The following is a 21,762-nucleotide window of genomic DNA, read 5'->3' on the forward strand; positions in this document are numbered from 1 at the left end:
GAACTGTAGGAAGTTTACATCTGCTACCTTGAGTTTCACAGCTTCTTAACAATCAAAGACCTTTCTAATGAGATAGGAATGATACAAGTCAGTATAATTTGGTATTGTTTTTGAAATGTGTCAACCTTTGAAAGATTCTGTACAATTCAGTAAAGTGTTATCAATTGACCAATGCATGAAAATTGTGCTTGGGTATAAGATCCATTCAAAGGGCAATGGATTTCGATGTAACAGAATACAAGAGGTCATTGAAATGTTTCAGATTCCACATTGCAACTAACCTTTGAGAAACAACTTCTTATCTAGTTTTGGTGTAGTAGTAAAAAAAAATAAAAAATCCACAATTCTCAAAAAAGTATTAAGATGTTTCTCCCTATTCCACTCCATATCTGTGTGAAGCTGGATTTTCTTCACATACTTCAACCAAAAAAACCAAATTGCAACTGATGAAATACAGAAGTTGATATGGGAATCTGGCTGCCTTCTATTAAAACAAAATTCCAAGAGATTTGTGTAGTTGCCCCTCATGTACCCTCTACTGTGGACCTGGCTACCATTCTAGGCATGTGCCCTAACTGGGAATAGAACTGGCCACTCTTGGGTTCACAGGCCAGCGCTCAATCCACTGAGCCACACAAGCCATGGCTCAAGAGATTTGTAAAAATGTAAAACAATGCCTCTTCTCACTATTTTTTTTTTGGTTTGGAAAATAGACTCAGTTTCACTAAAATGTTACTCACATAAACATATGAATAAACATATGAATAGGTGTATTATATTTAGTTTTACATGAATTAATATTTTTTATTGTTCAATTATAACTGTCCCCATTCCCCCCCGTTACTCTCCCCTGCCCTACCCACCCTCACTTTCCACATTCAATCCTCCTCTCCTCCCCTCCCCATTGTCTTTGTCCATGGGTCTTTTATACATGTTCCTTGATGATCCTTTCCCTTCTTTGCCCCAATATCCCTCCACCGTCCCTTCTGGTCACTGTCAGTTTGTTCTTTATTTCCATGTCTCTGGTTATATTTGCTCACTTATTTGTTATGCTGTTTAGGTTCCACTTATAGGTGAGATCACATGGTATTTATCTTTCACCACCTGGGTTATTTCACTTAGCATAATGCTCTCCAGGTCCATTGCATAGGGTAGGAGTTCCTTCTTTCTTTCTGCTGTATAGTATTCCATTGTGTAAATGAACCAACAGTTTTTGACCCACTCGTTCACTGATGAGCACTTAGGTTGCTTCCAGTACTTGGTTATTGTAAATACACTGCTATGAACATTTAAGTGTATAGGTTCTTTTGAACTGGTATTTCAGGATTCTTATGGTATAATCCCAGCAGTGGAATTGCCGGGTCAAAAGGCAGTTAAATTTTACTTTTTTGAGGAAATCCCACGCTGTTTTCCACATTGGCTGCACCAGTATGCATTCCCACCAAAAATGTACTAGGGTTCCCTTTCCTCCACAACCTCACCAGCACTTGTTGTTTATTGATTTGCTTACGATAGCCATCCCTACCAGTATGAAGTGGTATCTCATTGTGGTTTTAATTTACATCTCTCTGATGACTGGTGATGGTGAGCATCCTTTCATATGTCTGTGGGCCCTCTGTATGTCCTCCTTGGAGAAGTATCTGTTCAGGCCTCTTGCCCTTTTTAAAATTAGATTGCTTGTCTTTCAGTAGTGGAGTTTTATGAGTTCTTTATATTTTTAGAGATCGCACCCTTGCCTAAGATATCATCGGCAAATATATTTCCCATATAGTTGGTTCCCTTATCATTTTGCTGATATTTTCTTTAGCCCAGCAGGAGCTTTTTAATTTGATGAAATTCCATTTGTTTATTCTTTCCTTTATGTCCTTTGCTCTAGGGAACATATTAGTGAAAATGTTGCTGTGTGAAATATATGAAATTTTCCTGATTATGTTCTCTTCTAGGACTTTTATGGTGTTGCAACTTATATTTAAGACTTTTATGCATCCTGAATTTATTTTTAGTAGATTCAATTCAATCCATATTAAAAGGCCAATGACATATTTCACAGATATAGAATAAACATTTCAAAAATGTATATGAACCATAAATGACCCCAAATAGCCTGAGCAATTTTGAGAAAGAAGAACACAGCAGAAGGGATCACAATACCTAATATCAAACTATATTACACAGTCACTGTAATCAAAGCAGTCTGGTACTGGCATAAGAACAGATACATAGAGCTGACTTTCAACCAAGATGGAGGCATAGATACACTGAGCCTCCTTGCACAACCAAAAGAAGAACAACAAATTTAAAAACAAAAAACAACCAGAACTGCCAGAAAACAAACTGTATAGAAGTCCAACAACCAAGGAGTTAAAGAGGAAACATTCATCTAGACCAGTAGGAAGGGTGAAGATGGGCAGCCAGGGCAGAGAGGACTCTCGGCAAGGCAGCAGCTGAAGGAGTGGGTGAGGTGGCAGCTGGCAGAGTAGGCAGTCCCACATTTTCATGCAGCTAAACCAGGAAGAACAACTGGGGAGTGAGACAGGTTGTGCAACCCAGGGTCTCAGTGTGGGAAAATGAAGTTTCCAAACCTCGGACTGAAAAAACCTGTGAGGGTTGTGTCATCAGCAGAAACTCCCAGCCTCACAGGAGAGTTTATTGGAGAGACCCACAGGGTCCTAGAACACATACAAACCCACCCACCCAGGAATTATCACCAGAAGGGCCCAATTTGCTTGTGGGTAGCACCAGAAGTGACTGAAAGCTGGCAGAGAGCAGAGCAAGTCCTCTCAGACCCCTCCTCCACATACAGCATCACAACACAGCGACTTCAGTTGTCCTGCTGTGGTAAACACCTAAGGCTCTCCCCCTTACTACATAACAGGCAGATGGAGACAAAAGAAAAAAATGGCCCAAATGAAAGAACAGATCAAAGCTCCAAAAAAAATACAACTACATGACAAATAGATAGCCAACCTATCAGATGCACAGTTCAAAACACAGAAGCTCATAGAATTGATTGAGTATGGTCACAAAATGGAGGAAAAAAATGAACACTATGAAAGGTGAAATAAAGGAAAATGTACAAGGAACCAACAGTGACTGGAAGGCAACTAGGACTCAAATCAAGGGTTTGGAGCAGAAGGAAGAAAGAAACATTCAACCAAAAAAGAACGAAGAAAGAATTCAAAAAAGTGAGGAGAAGCTGAGGAAACTCCAGGGTATCTTTAAACATTCTAACATCCAAATCTTAGGGGTGCCAGAAGGAGGAAGAGCAAGAAAATGAATACATGTTTGAACAAATAATGAAGGAAACCTTCCCCAATCTGGCAAAGAAAATAGGCTTTCAGGAAGTCCAGGAAGCTCAAAGAGCCCCAAAGAAGTTGGACCCAAGGAAGCACACACCAAGGCACATCATAATTACATTAGCCAAGATTAAAGATAAAGAGAGAATCTTGAGAGCAGTAAGAGAAAAGAAGACAGTTACCTACAAAGGAGTGCCCATAAGACTATTAGCTGCTTTCTCAAAAGGAAACTTGTAGGCAAGAAGGGACTGGAAAGAAGTATTCCAAGTCATGAAAGGCAAGGACCTACAACCAGGATTACTCTATCCAGCAAAGCTATCATTTAGAATGGAGGGGCAGATAAAGTGCTTCCCAGATAAGGTCAAGTTAAAGGAGTTCATCATTATCAAGCCATTATTACACAAAATGTTAAGGGGACTTATCTAAGAAAAAGAAGATCAACAATATGAACAGTAAAATGACAACGAACACAACTATTAACAACTGAACCTAAAAAAATACAAAAAACCAAAATGAACTTACAACTAGAACAGGAACAAATCACAGAAATGGAGATCACATGGAGGGTTATCAGTGGGGAATTTGGATGGAGATAGAGGGGTAAAAGGTACAGAGAATAAGTAGCATAAATGGTAGGTAGAAAATAGACAGGGGGGTTAAGAATAGTAGAGAAAGTATAGAAACCAAGTAACTTATATGTATGACCCATGTACATGAACTAAAATGTGGGTGGGAGGGAGTATGCAGGGCAGAGGGGGATAAAGCTGGGAAAATGGGACAACTGTAATAGCATGATTAGTAAAATATATTTTTAAGAAAGGAACAGACATATAGATCAATGGAACAGAATAAAGAGCCCAGAAATAAACCTATGTCTCTATGGTCAATTAATATTTCACAAATGGGGCAGGAGCACAAAATGGAATAAAAATAACCTCTTCAATAAATGGTGTAGGGAGATCTGGACAGCTACATGCAAAAATTTGAAACTCAACTACCAACTTACACCTTGCATAAGAATCAATACTTTTAAATCATTCACTGTTAATTTTTGATATGGTAGATATTTATAGATACAAACAAACCCCCAAAATACCCTTTCATCAATAACTTTTAAGCATGTTACAGGGTCCTAGAAAAAAAACTTTTGAGAACTGCTGTCCTGGAGAAACTGTGGCCTTATGCACAGGAATTCCAGAAGTATGCCCCTGGCACCATCAACTGGAGGAAAGGCAAATAAATTGTGCTACACTCAACTAGTGGGTCATTACATAGCAGAGATTTAAAAAGAAGGAACTCCACTATAATCATTAACATGGAAAATAATATTGACCTTTGAAAAATGTGTTGTATAAGAATAGTTACAGTGTAATTCCATTTATATAAAATGTAAAACCATGCAAAACCGAATCTATTGATTAGGAGCACACCTGAAGTGAACCATAAAGAAAAGCAAGGAATGTGCTAAACACAAAATTTAAGGTCATGGTTACCTCAAAGGCTACAGAGGGGGAGGGATTACAGAGAGACTCAGGGATTCTTTTTTTTAATTGAATTTTTCCCATTACCATATATCCTCTTTATACTCCCTCCCCACTGCAATCACCTCACTGTTGTCCATGTGTATGAGTCCTTTTTCCTTAATGAGCTTTTCCTTAAACTAGTAGGGTGGTGGCAGGGGGAGGTGACCAGGCATCATTATTATTACTGCAATATTATTTATGTGTTTAAAATGTATGTAAATATGTTTTGTAGGTATCAAATATTTGATAAACAAAAATGTTTATGATTCAAAACCAGAGGCAGGGAGTGATGCCAGACCCTATGCAGGTGAAAGTGCTGTGTTGGTTCCTAGCACTTTAGAAAGCATCATTAGAAAGGCAGAAAACACTCTGATAATGGCCAATCTTCTCTTTGTCAGCTTTTAAGTTTTTAAAAATAGATTCTGCATGTAAGTGAGATCACACAGTATTTGTATTTCTCTATGTGACTTAATTAGTTGGCATCATGCCCTCATGGTCAATCGATAGAGGTGGCTGCCAGAGCTGGGGGTGGGGAAGGGAGTCAAAGGTACACACCTCCAGTTATAAAATAAATGTCAAGTAGATGTAATGTGCAGCATGGCAACTATAGTTAATAATATTGTATTGCATATTTAAAAGTTGCTAAAAAAGTAGATCTTAAGGGTTCTCATCACAAGAAAAAAATTGTAGCTATGTATGGTAACATGTTACCTAGAGGTATTGTGGTGATCATTTTGTAATATAAACAAGTACAAATCATTATGTTGTATACCTAAAACTAATATAGTATCATATGTCAATTATATCTCGATTTTTAAAAATAATGACTTGACCTGGCTGGCGTAGCTCAGTGAATTGAGCTTGGGCTGTGAACCAAAGTGTCACAGGTTTGATTCCCAGTCAGGGTACATGCCAGGGTTGCAGGCCATGACCCCCAGCAACCACACATTGATGTTTCTCTCTCTCTCTCTTTCTCCCTCCCTTCCCTCTCTAAAAATAAATAAATAAAAAATAATAATAATGACTTACAGTCTACAGCTAGTGATTTTAAAAAGTTTCATATTAATTGGGTGACAAAATAAGTTGCAAAAATTTATGTAAGAAATATTTATATAATGTTAAACATTTATGTAAAAATGTTGACATTTGTGCATAGGAAAAGTTGAAAAGATTAGGTATAGACATAGTACAAGTACTTATCACAAGATTTGTGATTGTATATTTTCTTATGACTATCTGTATTTTTACCTCTTTTAATTAAAACATGTGATAAGGGGAAAAAAGGAACAAAAGGCAGTAAACACTGGTGCCTCTGCATGGCTGCCTAGGCATGGAACTTTTCTGTTTTCTTGTTTTAAAGACAAGTGAGATAGGTCAGGTGATGCTCCAGAAATAAGATTAGCCCTGGGGAAGATGCAAAGCCATCTGAGCAGTTATCAAGAACATCATGAGTACGCACCCCTTGGTGGCTCCTGATATTGACTTCCTATGTGTTTTAGAGAAAATAAATATTAGAATAATTATGACCTCAAAGCAGCATCTTTCCACAGAGAAAGCAGTCCCATTGGTGTTTGGAAGGAGGTGTAGCACTCAGATCATCTGCAGGTTGGAGAACTGTGCAGTGAGTGTGGTCTCTTGAGGCTCAGAGTTTGGGTAGAACCAAAGGTAAAATGACATTTGAGTTGAGGGATGAGTTCCTGGTCTGAAAAGTTTTCCACAAACTTATCAAATGACCTTTACATCACATTCTACCAGGCAAATTCTAAGGATTTCTGGGCCCAGGGTTATGCCAGCAAGGTGGCAGCCCTACCCCATCCCTCCTGCTCACACAAGGCCAGGAACCAGAGAGGAGATGTACAGAGAAGATGGGGTAAGAGGCTAAGGCTGTCCTCAGCACTGCCAAGGAGACAATGCAGCTGGTAGTGGGCTTACATGTCGAAGCACCTGCCAAGCTTCCTCTCCAAGGCAGAAACAGAACCGCCTACCTGACCCTCCTCACTTAGCTGCCTGTTGCCTGGACCCTCAGATGCTCAGGGCTTCCCAAAGCGTGGGGCTGGTACCATTTCACTCCCCTCCACGTTCTCTTGTTATATTTTGTTATTTGCTTTTGTGAACTGTGCCATGCTTGGTTCAAAAGGAGCTTCTTGTACTGAACTGGATAGAAAAAAGAATAAAAAAGGACAAAGAGAAAGAGTTCAGTAAGTGTTGCTTAGCAGCAGAGAATCAAAACAAGCCAATGTGATTAGAATAAATTATCACAGGAGAAAGCAGAGGATCATTCCCTGAGATCATGGAGACAAATTACAATTGGAAGTGGGTTAGAGGCAGTTGGGCTTGAAAGCTGGAACAGAATAAAATAACTGATGGAAATTCAGCCCTGGACTTGCAGACTGTATGAGAAAAGAACACAGCTGTATCTCCTGGTTAAACTCCAATCCTCAACCTTGAACTCTTACCTATCAGGCACGCTGGAGGTGTCAGCTGTTATTGATTATGTATTTTGTTATACTTCAGGGAATCCAAAACTTGACAAGGTCATCAGACACTGACGGGTCAGGTTTATTTAACATTTTTACAAATTCTAGTCCATTATAAATATTATTATGTGAATTCCTTATAACAGCCCTATATGTTGGGTACTCTTATCACCATTTTACAGAAGCAAAAGCAGTAGCACAGAGAGGTTGTCGCTTGCCCATGGTCACAGAGCTAGTGAGTTGCAGAGCCAAGATGTACACCCAGACCCACTGGCTCTATAACCCACGCTTTTAACACACCAGTTTGGCAAAGAATAAAATGTGCAAGGGTGAGCCATGAAGGTAAGGGTGGGGAAACAATTCAATCTTGCAACATCATGGGATGATATAATAGTGTCAGTACAAGTGCAAATGCTAGCCATCTGCTGGGTCACCAAATCCCTGGATTTTAGGATGCTACATTGATGCCCATGAATGCCCCTGAGTGTGTCTGGGTGAGCAGACCCCTACACAAAGCAACTAAAGCATTCCTGGTGAGCCTCATTTGGCTGGACAAAAAGACCCTGATCATGAGAATGCAGAATAGTTTGCCTTCCAGCTGCTATGATTGGAGAATGGCCCCTGGTTCCCATCCTGTCCTTTGGAGGTCAGCTACCTCACTCACCCACCTCCCTGCCGGGAGCCCATGGCAAACCCCATAGGCAATGACTGATTCCAGGTACTTTGTCCTTCCTGATTCTCAGTCTCTTGGCTTTAAAGGCTGAATTTTCTAGATGTTGCCCTGGCCTGGCCCTTTATTTTAAAGATCATTTAGACTTCATTCCCTCACTTTTGTGATGTTTCCCCTACCCCATCCCCCCACAAACCTCACTTTACCTAATCTCTTAATTACAGCAGCACCTACAGGACTGCATAGGACACATCCACCCTGTCAGCACCTCCCACCCTCCCCACTGCTGGCCTGGGTCATCAAGGCACATTTAAGGGGTCAGAAGAATGGACTGTAAAGCTACTAGAGATGCTCCATAAACACTCCACAGTGCCAAGAATGGGCTGTGATGGTCTCTATTTGATGTTTATATTAGAAATACTACTAAGATATAATGTATGTTTACTAGCTGGCCTGAATTTATCTGTATTATTTGCTAGATTAAAATATTTGTCCTTCTGAGTTTGCTTACTTCTGAAACTGATGAACAAGGGGATGTAAAAACATTAAGAATCTCAAGCCAGAACGAAATGATTCAGCCAAGAGCCTGTAGTCAGTGCCTCACCTTTGTCCTCGGGTCTTTCACACACAGATCTGGAGGGAGCAGGCACTCGGTCACACCATGCATTTTTGTTGTTTGCCCCAGTTTTCCTTCTGTGCTCCTACGGTTTGTCTTCCTCTCTTGTGAAGATTGGCTTGACAATTAAGGTGATGTTTATTTTCAATGCATTTTTGAGCAGTGTAAGAAAGGGCAGCTTTCCACGAAGCTTTCAGTTTGTCCAGATGTGCACATAAAAGCAAGCAAGCAAGAGTACAGTGCCGTTTTCATTGTGGTCTTCCCTGAAAGGAAGAGCAGAGACTTCACTTAGAGTCAGGGTTCTAGAAAAAAAACCCAGCTAGTGGAAATGACATTTCACGACATCCACCCACAAATCAGTGACCAAACAACACCACGACATTCAACTCCAGAAACCCATTTGCTTTCATGGAAATTTTCAAAAGAATCTATCTGTGTTTTATTCACCTAAATTAACATAGTGACGGTAATTGCTAAGTAGTATTCAAAAAGCAGATATTGGCAAGTAACTAGGAAAAAAACATGCAGCTTGAAAATTTGGGTCATGAGAAAGAGCAGGACTGATATAACAAAGCATGAGTGCTTCAAAGCGCTGGCTCCCAAATCTGGTTTTATGATAAACTGAATTGTACACAACACTTGTAGAGGGCCATCCAATCTTGTCAAGCCTCTTTCTTACAAGGAGATGATCCCACAGACTGGTTATTGAAGTAAATAATTGAGCACCAACTATGTGTAAGGACCTGTAATAAACCCTTAATTCAAATTTATAATCTCATTTCATCTTCATAACAATGCTATCAGATAGACATTCTTAACACTATTTTATTGATGGAAACTTCAGCTCCAAAAACTGCTCTGCTCTAGGCAGCAAAATGTAAATTATTATCCTTTAATGGAGGATGATAATTTAAATCTCCTTAACCCACCTCCTGTCTCCTGGTTCTACTGCTTATGGAAGGAAGAAAGCAATTCATTCCTTACCTCTTGACTACTTAAAAAATGAGGTCAATTTAATCCCAATGTGTCCCTCCTTTTCCATTGCTCAACCTCTCTGCCAGTCAATAGCTGAACACTTCCTGTTCTTCACGGAGTCCCAGGGCCTTCAAGACCACTGAGGCAGCCCAGCAGCCTCACCAGCACATTGGAGCACATGCCTCTTAAGGGATCCACCCCCACCAAAATGTTCTGAGGGTCTGCAAGGAGCCTGGGGTTGGAATCCATCCCTTCTCCTTATTTTCTTTTTTTCTTTCTTTCCCTCCCTCCCTCCCTTCCCTCCTTCCTTCCTTCCTTCCTTCCTTCCTTCCTTCCTTCCTTCCTTCCTTCCTTCCTTCCTTCCTTCTTTCCCTCTTTTCCTTCTTCCTAGAGAGTGAGAGGAAGGGAAAGATAAAGAGAGAGAGAAACACTGATGTGAGAGAAACAGAGTTGTTGCCTTCCATACACATCTGGACCAGGGACCCAACCTGCAACCTAGGCATGTGCCCTGACCAGGAATCAAACCAGTAACCTTTTGGTTTGTAGGATGACACTCAACCAACTGAGCCTCATTGGCCAGGGCTCCCTCTCCTTCTTTCCTGAGATAGCTCTTATTTATTTATAATTTAATATTTTCATCAGCTTAAAAAAATTGAAGCTGAACACATGGTAGATGTATTAGGTGAAGTTATTAAACCAGTATTGCTACAACTAAATAAAATGCCATACAGATTTAATGAATGTGTCATTAGACAGTTTAGCTATGTTTTGATGATTTCTTTGGATCCAGTATGCTCTGTCTGGATGATTGCTAAATCATTGAGTTATTCTTCCAGAGTTCTGTTCTTGAAGGGGTTTCAAGGGAAATTGGCATTTAAATCTTGATGACTGATAAGTAGAAATGACCCATTCCACTGGGTTGTCCTCAAAACCCTGGATTAGAAGAGATAATCCTGGATCTTCTTGGTTCTGAATTGTATGACATGACTGATTAAATCTTCTTTTCACTCCAGACACCCCACAATTATAACCCTCTTCCTCCTCCTCTATCAAGTTTGCAATGAAAACATTTCATTCTTTCTCTCATTCCTTGGGCCCCATTTACCTTCCAGCCCATTGCAATCTGATCCTTTTCCACTTCTTTGAAACTGCTTTAGCTAAGGTTAGCGACTTCAAAATTTTTAAGTCTTGTAGATATTTTTATCCCTTTTTTGACTCTGCTGCTTTAGACAATATTGCTACATTCTCCTCTAAACTTTTTTTAATCATTTTTTATTTTTCAATTACAGTTGACATACAATATTATATTAGTTTTAAATGTATGCCTCAGTGATTAGACATTATATAACTTGTTAAATGATCATCCTGATAAATCTCATACCCATCTGACACCATATATAGTTATTAAAATATTATTGACTACTGTATTTTGCTCTGTATAATGTGCTCCTCTGTATACTGCACACCCACCTTTTTGACCCAAATTTTCAGGAAAAATCTTTTTCTAAAATTTTTAATTCAATTTTTTAATTTATATATGAAATCAATTGTTGTATTCAATTTTTAATTTATATATAAAACCAATTATTGTATCTGTATCATACAGATATTGTTATTGCTTTCTAGAGTTATACTTTTAATGTATAAGCATAAATAAAAGAATTTAAAACATTTATATAGGTATGGCATTAGTACTATCCACGTATAAAGCACATCTTTATTTTTTCCTCAAAAATTTGGGCAAAAATGTACACATTATACATGGCAAAATAAGGTATATTCCCTATGCTGTATACTTCACATCCCCATGACTATCCTGTAACTACCAATCTGTACTTCTTAATCCCTTCTTCACCCATCCTCCAACACCCTCCCATCTGGCAAACATTAAAATATTCTCCGTATCTATGAATCTGTTTCTGTTCTGTTTATTTATTTGGAGGTATTTTTTTAGATTCAATTGTTGATAGATATGTACTTATTGCCATTTTATTGTTCATATTTTTTAGCTTTTCTTTGTTCTTCTTCTGAAAGAAGACCCTTTCATATTTCATGTAATACTAGTTTGGTATTGATTAATTCCTTTAGGGTTTTTTTTTGTCTGAGAAGCTCTTTAAATGTCCTTTGGTTCTAAATAATAGCTTTGCTGGGTAGAGTAATCTTGGTTGTATATTCTTGCTTTTCATCACTTTGAATATTTCTTGCCACCCCCTTCTAGTCTGGAACATTTCTGTTGAGAAATTAGCTGTCAGTCTTATGGAGCTCTCTTGTAGGTAACTAACTGCTTTTCTCATGCTGCTTTAAGATTCTCTTTGTGTTTAACTTTTTGCATTTTAATTACATTGTGTCTTGGTGTAGGCCTCTTTGGGTTCATCTTCTTTGGGACTCTGTTCTTCCTGGACTAGTATGTCTTTTCCCTTGATGAGGTTTGGAAAATTTTCTGTCATTATTTTATCAAATAGATTTTTAATTTCCAGCTCTCTCTTTTCTCCTCCTAGTACCTCTCTAAGGTGAATGTTGGTGTGCTTGAAGTTGTCCACAGGCTCCTCACATTATCTTCATTTGGGGGTGGGGTGTTTTTTTCTTTTTGCTGTTCTGATTGGGTTGTCTTTTTTTGTTTTTTACTCCTTATATGCCAAATCACTGATTTGATTTTGGCACCATCTACTCTACTGTTGATTCCCAGTAAATTATTCTTCATTTCAGTTAGTGTAGTTTTCATTTCTGACTGATTATTTTTTATGATTTCTATGTTCTTTTCATGCTGTTGAAGTTCTTACTAAGTTCCTTGAGCATCCTTATAACCATTGTTTGAATTTTCTATCAGTAGTTTGCTTTCTTCCATTTTATCCAGTTCTTTTTCTGGAGATTTCTCTCATTCTTTCATTTGGGAGGTCTATCTTTGTCTCCACATTTTGGCTGCTTCCTTCTGTTTGTTTTTATGTAATAGATAGTGCTTATATGTCTCCCAGATTGGTAGAGTGACCTTGTATAGTAAGTTGCCCTGTAGGGCCCAGTGGCACAGCTTCCTCAGTCACCTGACCTGGGTGCTCCATGTGTGCCCCTGTGTAGGCAATGTGTGCTGCCCTGTTGTGGTTGGGCCTTGATTGCTGTTGATGTCACTTGGGGGAATTGATCCCCAACCCAACCAGCTGCGAGGACCAGCTGCAACTATAGCAGAGGAGCTGCTGTGTAGGAGTTGATCCTATGGAACCAGGCTTGCTTCCATGGGATTTTGGTGCTTTGAGTGTGTCACTCATGGAGGTTGTAGAGTAGTAATCTGGCATATTCTGAAGCTGTCCACCAGGTGCACTGACTCTAGGGTCTTCTGGCAGGTGCAAAGTCAGCCACTGCCTGTGACTTGCCTGGAGCCTCCCAGCACAAGTTACAAAGTGATCTGCAGATGGATGCTACTTGTGCTAGACTTGGAGGTACAAAGGAGAGGCTGGCTGCCACTAGTACCAGGCTTGGGGCCAGTAATCATTAGGTACAGAGTACACAGAGGCCAGATGCTGCTTCTCTGAGATTTTTGGAAAATCCAAAGCATGAAGCAAAAGAGGCCTGTTGTAAGGAAAAGCCACTGGAAACAGTTCAGGTGGGCCCACAAGTTGGTGGGGCAAGGTACCTGGGATCACCAAGGCTGGGCAAACAGCGTGAGCCAGGTTAATGGTGCCCACCTGCTAGCTCTGTGAAGGGAGTGTCTCAGCAATGGAATTATGGTCTCTGCCAGCATTTTTGTCTGGCAGATAATGCCCCTGCCCAGCTCTTTCCCTGATACTAGACAATTCAGTTCCTCCCATTATGTTCATGGTTCCTTTCAAGCCTATGCCCCATTTCTGGAACTCAGAGTGAGGGAGTCTGAGCAACTCCATTGCAACCCTTTAAGGATAACTGATTGGGAATCCAGAAGCCCTTTGTCTTGCTCAGCCTTAGTCACCCCTGATTTTTACAGCCAGAAGTTATGGAAACTTGTCTTTCTGGCACTGGAATCCTGGGTTCAGAGGCCTGGTGTGGGGCTAGGATTCCTTGCTTTTCAGGGGGTATCTCCACAGCCAAGATATTCCTCCCAATTTTAAACTACCAGATATGGGTGTGGGACCACCTCATTCAGCACCTCTGCCCCTCCTACCAGTCTTGAGGTGGCTTCTTTAAATCCCTAATTATAGGACTTTAATTCAGCTATATTTCAGGTGGTTCTGAAATGATGGTTGTTCTATAGACTAGTTACAATTTTGATGTTGTTGTGGGAGGATTTGAGTATGGCATTTACCTATGCTGCCACCTTAACTGGAAATCTCTGTCTCTCAGCTTTCCTTTTATAAAGGTTTTTCTCTGATTACAAAAGTAATTCATTCTCATTACACCCATTATCCAACCCAACAGAGATAAATGATTTTGAGCAGCATGATCATTCATTCCTTGATAGTTTTTTCCTGTATATTATTTCACTCCTGTGTAAATTGTTCACACACAAATTGAGCATCACAGTTTACCTGGGGCTGGGTCAGAGGCAGTGAGTCAGATACCCTCTGCTTTCAAGGAGGTCATAGCCTTGGAGAGAGATGCAAAAAGTCCACAACACAAAAATAATTATAAATTGTCATCAAGTTACTGAAGGAAAGTAGAGTTTGCTGTGAATAAGAATAATGGGAGAATACTAATTAGATTGAGATCAGGGAAGTCCTCTTGGAGGAAATCAGTCAGCTTTGAGAAATCTAATACTGAGAGGAGGCTAATAAGCAGTTGCACCAGGGAAGAAGAAGCACCTGGAAGGAGGCTCTGGGGACTGGGCTGGGGAAGGAGACCAATATCCGGTCAGATAAGTTTTGGGACTGCACCCCAGTGGAGTAGGGTGCAGTCCCAAAACTGGAGAATGGGGAATGACATGCCCAGATCCTATGACTTTCAGATGAATGAGAGAGGGAGGCAGGCAAGGCAAAGAAGGTGGGTATGGAAATCAAGAGAAGCCATTGATTCTGATGCTGATGTTTTATGGGCTTGTCTTGTCCTTGAATCTGGTGTTCTGAATATGCTCCAGATATTCAGACACCAAACCCATTGCATCCCACTCCCCCACAACATCTCACATTATTCTCAGTGGCAGAAAAGGGAAACTGTCAGCTTTTGAATATATATGCTGTTTACTGGGAACAATAGCTGATCCTGGACCTGGAAAGAGCCAAGCTCTCTTACAGAGATGGTCCACTGTCTCTTGTCTGGTTATGAGTGCAAATGGATAGAAAGAGCATCCCCAACCTCAAAAGGACTTGAGTCACGTAGGGATGAGGGTCTGGGTCATATAACCAGCAGAAGTGGCCTCAGGGAATAAGGAGAACAAAGATGGGTAATGAAAGAGAAGGAAATGAATATCAACTGTGCTCCAAGACCAAATGGAGCATGATCAGTATGCCCTCAGCAAGACAGACCCAGGAGAATTTTGCTCCCTACACATACAGAAAAAAAAAAACAAAAACAAATATGAGTGGCCTGTGCAGACCCAAAATGAAAAGCCTGGTTCTCCTTCAGAGACAACATACAGTTCAGCTTCAGAGAGTGTGGTGAACAGACAGCAGACAGCTCCCTCTTTATTTTAGGGCCTGGCTCAGCTTCAGAGAACCACATTATCCCAGCCCTCCTCCGGACAGATTGGGCAAGGCGTTTGGGGTAATGTTTGCTCCAGACTCCTTGGCTGGTAGGCAGGGCTATGTGGGGACTGCACCATACCTCACATTTCTCTGCCCAAACTTCCTCCTTCTTTTTTTCATAGCTGTTAATCTGTAAAAAAAATTTATTCCACCCCAAACTGTCTCAGTGAGTACTCCTAGATGAAATAACATACAACAGTGAGAAATTACCCACACAGGAATTACTTTTGATCTTATAAAGGACTGAAATGAAAAAAGAAAGGGGAGGGGAAGCAAAGAAAGAGAAATAAATCAAGAAAACAAAGCAAGCAAGAAAGAAAGATGAGAGAATGAAAAAAGAGAAAGAAAAAGGAAGGAGGGAAAGAAGGAAGGAAGGAGCTAGCTAGTTATTTGCTGGTCTTATAAAAGAAAACTTATGGACTAGTTAAGCAAGTAACAAGTACAGGTGACCTAGTTTGTGATAGTCAAGCACCACCTGTCTAACCTGAAGCCAGATTGTTCCTGCCTGAAAAGAGCTGTACAAACTGAACAGCATTCATTAGCACACGGACAAGTGAAAAGAGCTAAAGTATCTTTATCTTTCACCTACAGCTGAGGGGCCAAGGCAGCTGTCTATTGTTTTTGGTTTCTTTGTCATTGAAATAAAGGTGTCTAGAAATCTTTCCTATTACTTTCTCTTCTAATACTCCATGATCCAAATGTACAGTAGCTGTTAGTACATTCATTCCATTATAAAGACCCTCTTGTGTTCTTGAAATTTGAGTAATAAAACTTCTGTCTGATGCATTATCAAGACCAGCAGACATCAAAAAACATGAAATTCTCGGCTTCAAAAAGTCCACAAAACCCCCAAAATTGTACAGAAAAGCATGACTGTGTGTGTTTTCTTTGCACTTTTCTAGGAAGAGAAGCCATGAAATTCATGATATTCTTAAAGGGGACTGTGAAACCACAAAAACATTGAGAAGGGCTGATTTAGAACCACAATTTCTAAATGGGACAACTTACTGCAAATAGATGTGACAGATAAGCAAGAGATGGAGACAGCACAGATGCAGAAGCAGGCTTGACAAAGGCTCCACAAATTGGGAAAGAAGAATCAGAGGAGAGGGGAAGAGCTGAAACCAGAGGGTCCATAACCTCAGAGCAACAAGGAAAGCACCCATGCTTCTCTAAGACCCCTCTTTTATCCCACCGAGGGACAGTTCATTTATTCAACAAATAATTTGTGAGTCATGCCATGTGCCAAGCAATGAAGAAAAAATGTGCATCAAAAATGGGTCTTCACCACACTCGCTTAGCAAGGACCAGCAAGCCACAGTAGCCCTCATCAGGACAAGGTGAACACAGACTGGCTCTGTGAGATGCTAGGCAAAGGCAGGCAGGATGCAGGCTCATCTCAGCAGGTGCCAGCACAGATAGAAAAGGTGACCAAGGGCCAAAACCAATGCCAGGGCAAGGCAGAAGAGGCAACTTTGAGCAGACTCAGAAAAGCTTAAATTTACTGAGTTGGCCTGAATTCAACCTGCTTTCATCAGCAGGAACAGAATTTGCACCCTGAGTTTTGACCTCAGACTGGCCTAATTGGTACAAACCTTTGCCCCCTCCCTGTCCCATCCTCACAGAGCTAAACAATCAGTAACCCAAATATAAATCAAAGATTCTTATTGTACAAAAGAAAGGTGGGTCCTGACAATCAAATGATTTTCCCAAGGAACATTTAAGGACACAGCAAGAAACTTTCAGTCAAAAAAATAACTGACTAATGCATATTATCTACAAGACATTCATATCCTCCCCAGGGCTCACCAAATACATCTTACTCCAATTCAGACAGGTACTCTACACCATGCTTCTTTCAACATCATTAGTAACAGAGTTCAATCTTCAGATTGAGATTCGATTATCAGTCTGGCATGTAGCAGACATTCAATAAAAGTTTTAACGAATGAGTGAATGAATTTCCTACATTATCTTTATTATAATTTTCCTCCTTTTAGATCTTTATTTTGCCACAGCACTTATATCTGACTCTCAGTCTACTCTGCAATTGGTTGATTTCCAAACTTGAAGCTGGAAAACACCAGTGGACAGTCACAAGGGTACTAGTAATGGGATCATACTAATGGTCCCCTTATAATGGCATTGCGCTCAGGGATTCTGACAATCACTCTCTAAGGTAAGTACTGTCACTATGATCCAATTTACTGGAAAGAAAACAAACATCCAACAAAGTCAGATAACTTGCCCAGGTCACACAGCCTGTAGTAGGTTCCTCCACTGTGACTCAGCCTCAGGTCAGTGTATTTCTGAAGGCCCCACTCTGGGCTGCCATTATTGTATGGTCTAAATGTTTATGTCCCTCCAAATTCATATGTTGAATCCTAACCCTCAAATGTGATGGTATTAGGGGGTGGAGACTTGGGAGGTTCTGATGTCATGAGAGTGGAGCCCTCATGAATGAGATCAGTGTTCTTGTAAAAGAGAACTCACAGAGGTCTCTTACCACCTCCACCAAGTGAGGACACAGTGAAAGATCAGCAGCCTGGAGTCCAGAAAAGGTCTCTCACCAGCCATAATGGCACCCTGATCTTGGACTTTCAGTCTCCAAAACTGTGAACAATAAATGTCTGTTGTTTATAAGTCACCCAGTCAGTGGTATTTTGTTATAGCAGCCAGAACAGACTAAAACACACCTCAATAGGAGCTTTTGAAATTATATTATGTCCTAGCCTATTCTGACACATGCTCAATTATTATACACTGGACTGTCCACACTTGAGGGTCCCTTTCAGTTGCTGGGCTTCCAGATCAGACCACAGACCTTTCCTAGTGGGAAGGAACTGTTAATATAATCTCAAAAATTGACCAGGGGACCCAGTCTGGTTGGGCTTCTCCAGCTTTTAGCAATTTATGTTGAGTTTCTATAGCCTGACACAAGCAACTAGAAATTAGACACAAGATGGGATTACCACCTATTTTTATCATTGTGATAATACATATAACATAATTTATCATCAACCATTTTAACTATACAGTTTAATTTTTATTTTTAAACTTAGACAAGCTACTTACTGTCTATTATTTTGAAAAAACTTACTCCTCAGAGCAGAGAAACACAAACCCACCTCTAGTTTGCAAAGCTGAGGAAGAACAGAAAAATGCTGTGCCACAAATATGTCAAGGCAGCAAGGTTCACATTGAGCTCACAGAGCCCAAAAACCTCCCTACATCCTATGGCACCTGGCAGAGCACAGGGGATAGGGACATGGTCACTAGGGGCTAGAGGGTAGGAGGACAGCTTAGTGTTACCTGCAGTGTAGCCTCCTCTGGGCATTAACCTGGGGCTAGCCTAAGAGACAGCGACTGACTTCTCCATGCCTTTCTTTCCACAGATTCTACTCACTTCTCTGTTTTCAGAGTTGCAGTTACCCCAACTTCAAGTTACTTTTTCTGATAAAATTATATTCTGGAATTTGTACTATTTTTGAGGATGTTAGAAGTTAAAAATTAATTCTGTAAGTTAAAACATAAATTAAACTATATAAGTTAGAGTTGAGAATACAGTTAAGAATTTCCATAACTAAGAATACAATCATATCTGGTCTCATTACTCTTACTATAAGAAGAGATAAAAATAAGACTTGTCCTGTAAAGTCCATGAAGTTGGTATGAATGTTATGTGTAGGAAACATAGTGTGAGATGACTCAGGGAAACTGTAACACATATTACATCCAGACAGAAGTATAATTTATGAAGACAGAATCCTTAAAAAACAATGCTCTTTGGAAGGCTAGGAACCAAAATCTTAGCTTTAAAATTCAGGAAAGATCTGTGAAGTTCACAGAGTCTGTATATGAATATTAAAACAATCCCTAAATGATTTCCATGGCATAGATTTTATTGAAGGAGCAAAAGAATGTATTGAGAAGTCAGAATCATGCACTTCTTTGCTTACAAACTAAAGGAATTTTTGAAAAACAAGCCATACTATTTAACAACAAAAAAAAGATATCATTCTTTTTTCATCTCAGATTCACATTTACCGTCTTTTCCTCCACAGAATTTTACCCAACTTAAATATATTCTTATGCTTAAAGTCTTTTATTGATAACTTTTCTGCAAGATAGCTAAAGATAGATGATAGATAGATAGATAGATAGATAGATGGAGTTCTTTATAATTTCCTAGTACTCTTGTTTTCTAAATATGAAAAGCATCTTCTCTTGGACTGAGGTAGTCACACCAATATTTTATAGATTTTAATAATTATTTAACACAAACAAGTAAATTTGTATTAGTTTAATAGGGCTTGATGAGTTTTCTCATGCATCTGCTCACAAAGTTTGATTGCTAGAATGAAACAGGGGTAAGTCTATTAATTATATGCCTATCTTTCACTTATATAGTCGATTATTCCTTATTAAGGAATAATTGTCCACATAATGATTGTATAGGAAAGGAAGGAGTTTGTTATAGTACCATCACTGAATTCTTTGAAGTGTTTCTGATTTATACGTCCCTTCGAAAAAGCACATACTGACTTAAAAAATATTTTAAATGGTTTATTGGCTGACAATTCACTTAAGTCCAGTTTCAATTGTGTTGAAAGCAAAAATCTGAAAATCCCTTGACTTTCAAAATGATTTGTTACCAAGTCATATTCTTTCTCAATGTGGGGAAAATATTTCAAAAACTATGCTTTTCCTAGACTTATCAAATGGCTGCTCATTATACTTGATTCTCTTTAACCTAGAAACACCTAATTTGTGGAGCTAATATAAAACTGCAGTGAAAATAAAACATATAAAATTAAATATTGCATGTTTTAGTATTTCCCTGTTAATTATGAACTAAAGCATACAGCTTTATATTGAATTTCCATATTCATTGTATGAACATCTGCCTTATAGAGAAATAACTAATGTAGAGAAAATACTTAGGAATTATTAGATATAAATAACTTAATAGTTAATCATTTTAAATGGTTAAATTTAAAATAATGTATTTGACAGAATCACAATGTGCCTTAAATATATCAAGAATTAGCTATAATTAAACTGGTTTTCTGAAGTTCAGAATATTGATTTTATGTGTAGGATATTGTGTTTCTGTTCATGCTTAAGATGCTCTGCTCTTAAGAGTATAAGACAATTTTCTCTGAGGAAATAACAAAAAGGAGAGGTGCTGTTGTGTTGCTAGTAGGTAGAGAGCTCATAAAATATGTTACTAATCTTTATTAAGTGCCATGTACTGACAGTCTCCAATAATTTGATAAATATAAATGAAAATGTTCTATTCCTATGAGTCTGAACGAAAGTTTGTAAAAATATAAAACAGTCACACATCTCTGTTATATGCACCTTTTTTTGTAAACTTGGAACATTTACCTACCAGAAGTAAACATGAATCCTTTTGCCTCCTCTTCATTGACCACACCAGACTGGGAACTGAGAGGCAGTCCCAGAAATGGACTGATAAGGGGATCTTTCTCATTCCTCAGTGAGGCAGGATGGGGGTGTGTCCTGGAGTGCAAAGGGTTTGTTTGGGAGGGAAGGAGGTTTCCCAGCATGGTTTTCACAAACCTTTCTCACTGAATTCCATGGATACTTCAAATTCAGCCTGGAGCTTTGCTTTAGATTTTATCTGGATGGACAAGATGCTGTGTCATCACTGTTCTCAATCCTTTCATGATACTCCCCAAGCCTTGTTCTCAGGGAGCTCTCCCTAAAGAGGTACACGCTGCTCACCACCAGCAGTCAGGGCGTGAAAGAGGAGGTCACGAAATAAAAAGGGGCACTCTCACATTGCCTCACTCTGCAACATATATCTGAATTTAGAACACCCCAACATGGAGCAAAGTGCTGTTTCTAATGTTATTTTCACTTGTAACATGTGTATTTAAGACAGGAAATGCCAGAAACCTCCACATGGGCCTATGAAATTTTGATAAAAAGAGCTCCACCAATACTGACATCTCAGATTGTCCCTATGCTTTGTGAAGTGGGAGAAAGGGAAAGTGGTAAAGAATAGTCTGTGATTCCAAGGCCTGGTCCACATGAACGGTGCTGTCATGATGATGCAGGCGGATGCTGAGACCACTGTACACTTCCTCCTCACCATGAACTGGTGACAATTTTTGGTCTGCAACTGTGCTGGCTCTGTCTGGGTCCTCCTCTGGGGCTTCCAGGGTGCCCCAGCTCAGCCAATCCAGGTTTGCTCTTCTCTGGAATGCTTGTTTCTAGTTTATGCATTTTTAAGGTGCCATTTGTAATAGTTGCATTTTTGCTAGCTGATCCAGAGAGGCTGCACAAGGCTCCAACAGCAGCTCATGAGCCTGAGCACAGAGGGTTCCCTTCTTGAGTGGGTGGGAAAGGCCTTACCCTGCTTGGATTAGAGTCAAAGCTGAAAACAGATCATCTTCAGAGACAGCAGGAATAGTTAAGAATAATAACACTTGAAGTCTGTTTAGATGAAGACTGACAAGCTGTCTATTAACTTAGCAGCAGGATGTCATCTCTAAAGCAATGGAGAACAGTTATGTTGAGGGGAGTACAGT

The sequence above is a fragment of the Phyllostomus discolor genome, chromosome 7 (genome assembly GCF_004126475.2).
Source record: "Phyllostomus discolor isolate MPI-MPIP mPhyDis1 chromosome 7, mPhyDis1.pri.v3, whole genome shotgun sequence".
In the NCBI taxonomy this organism is placed as follows: Eukaryota; Metazoa; Chordata; class Mammalia; order Chiroptera; family Phyllostomidae; genus Phyllostomus; species Phyllostomus discolor.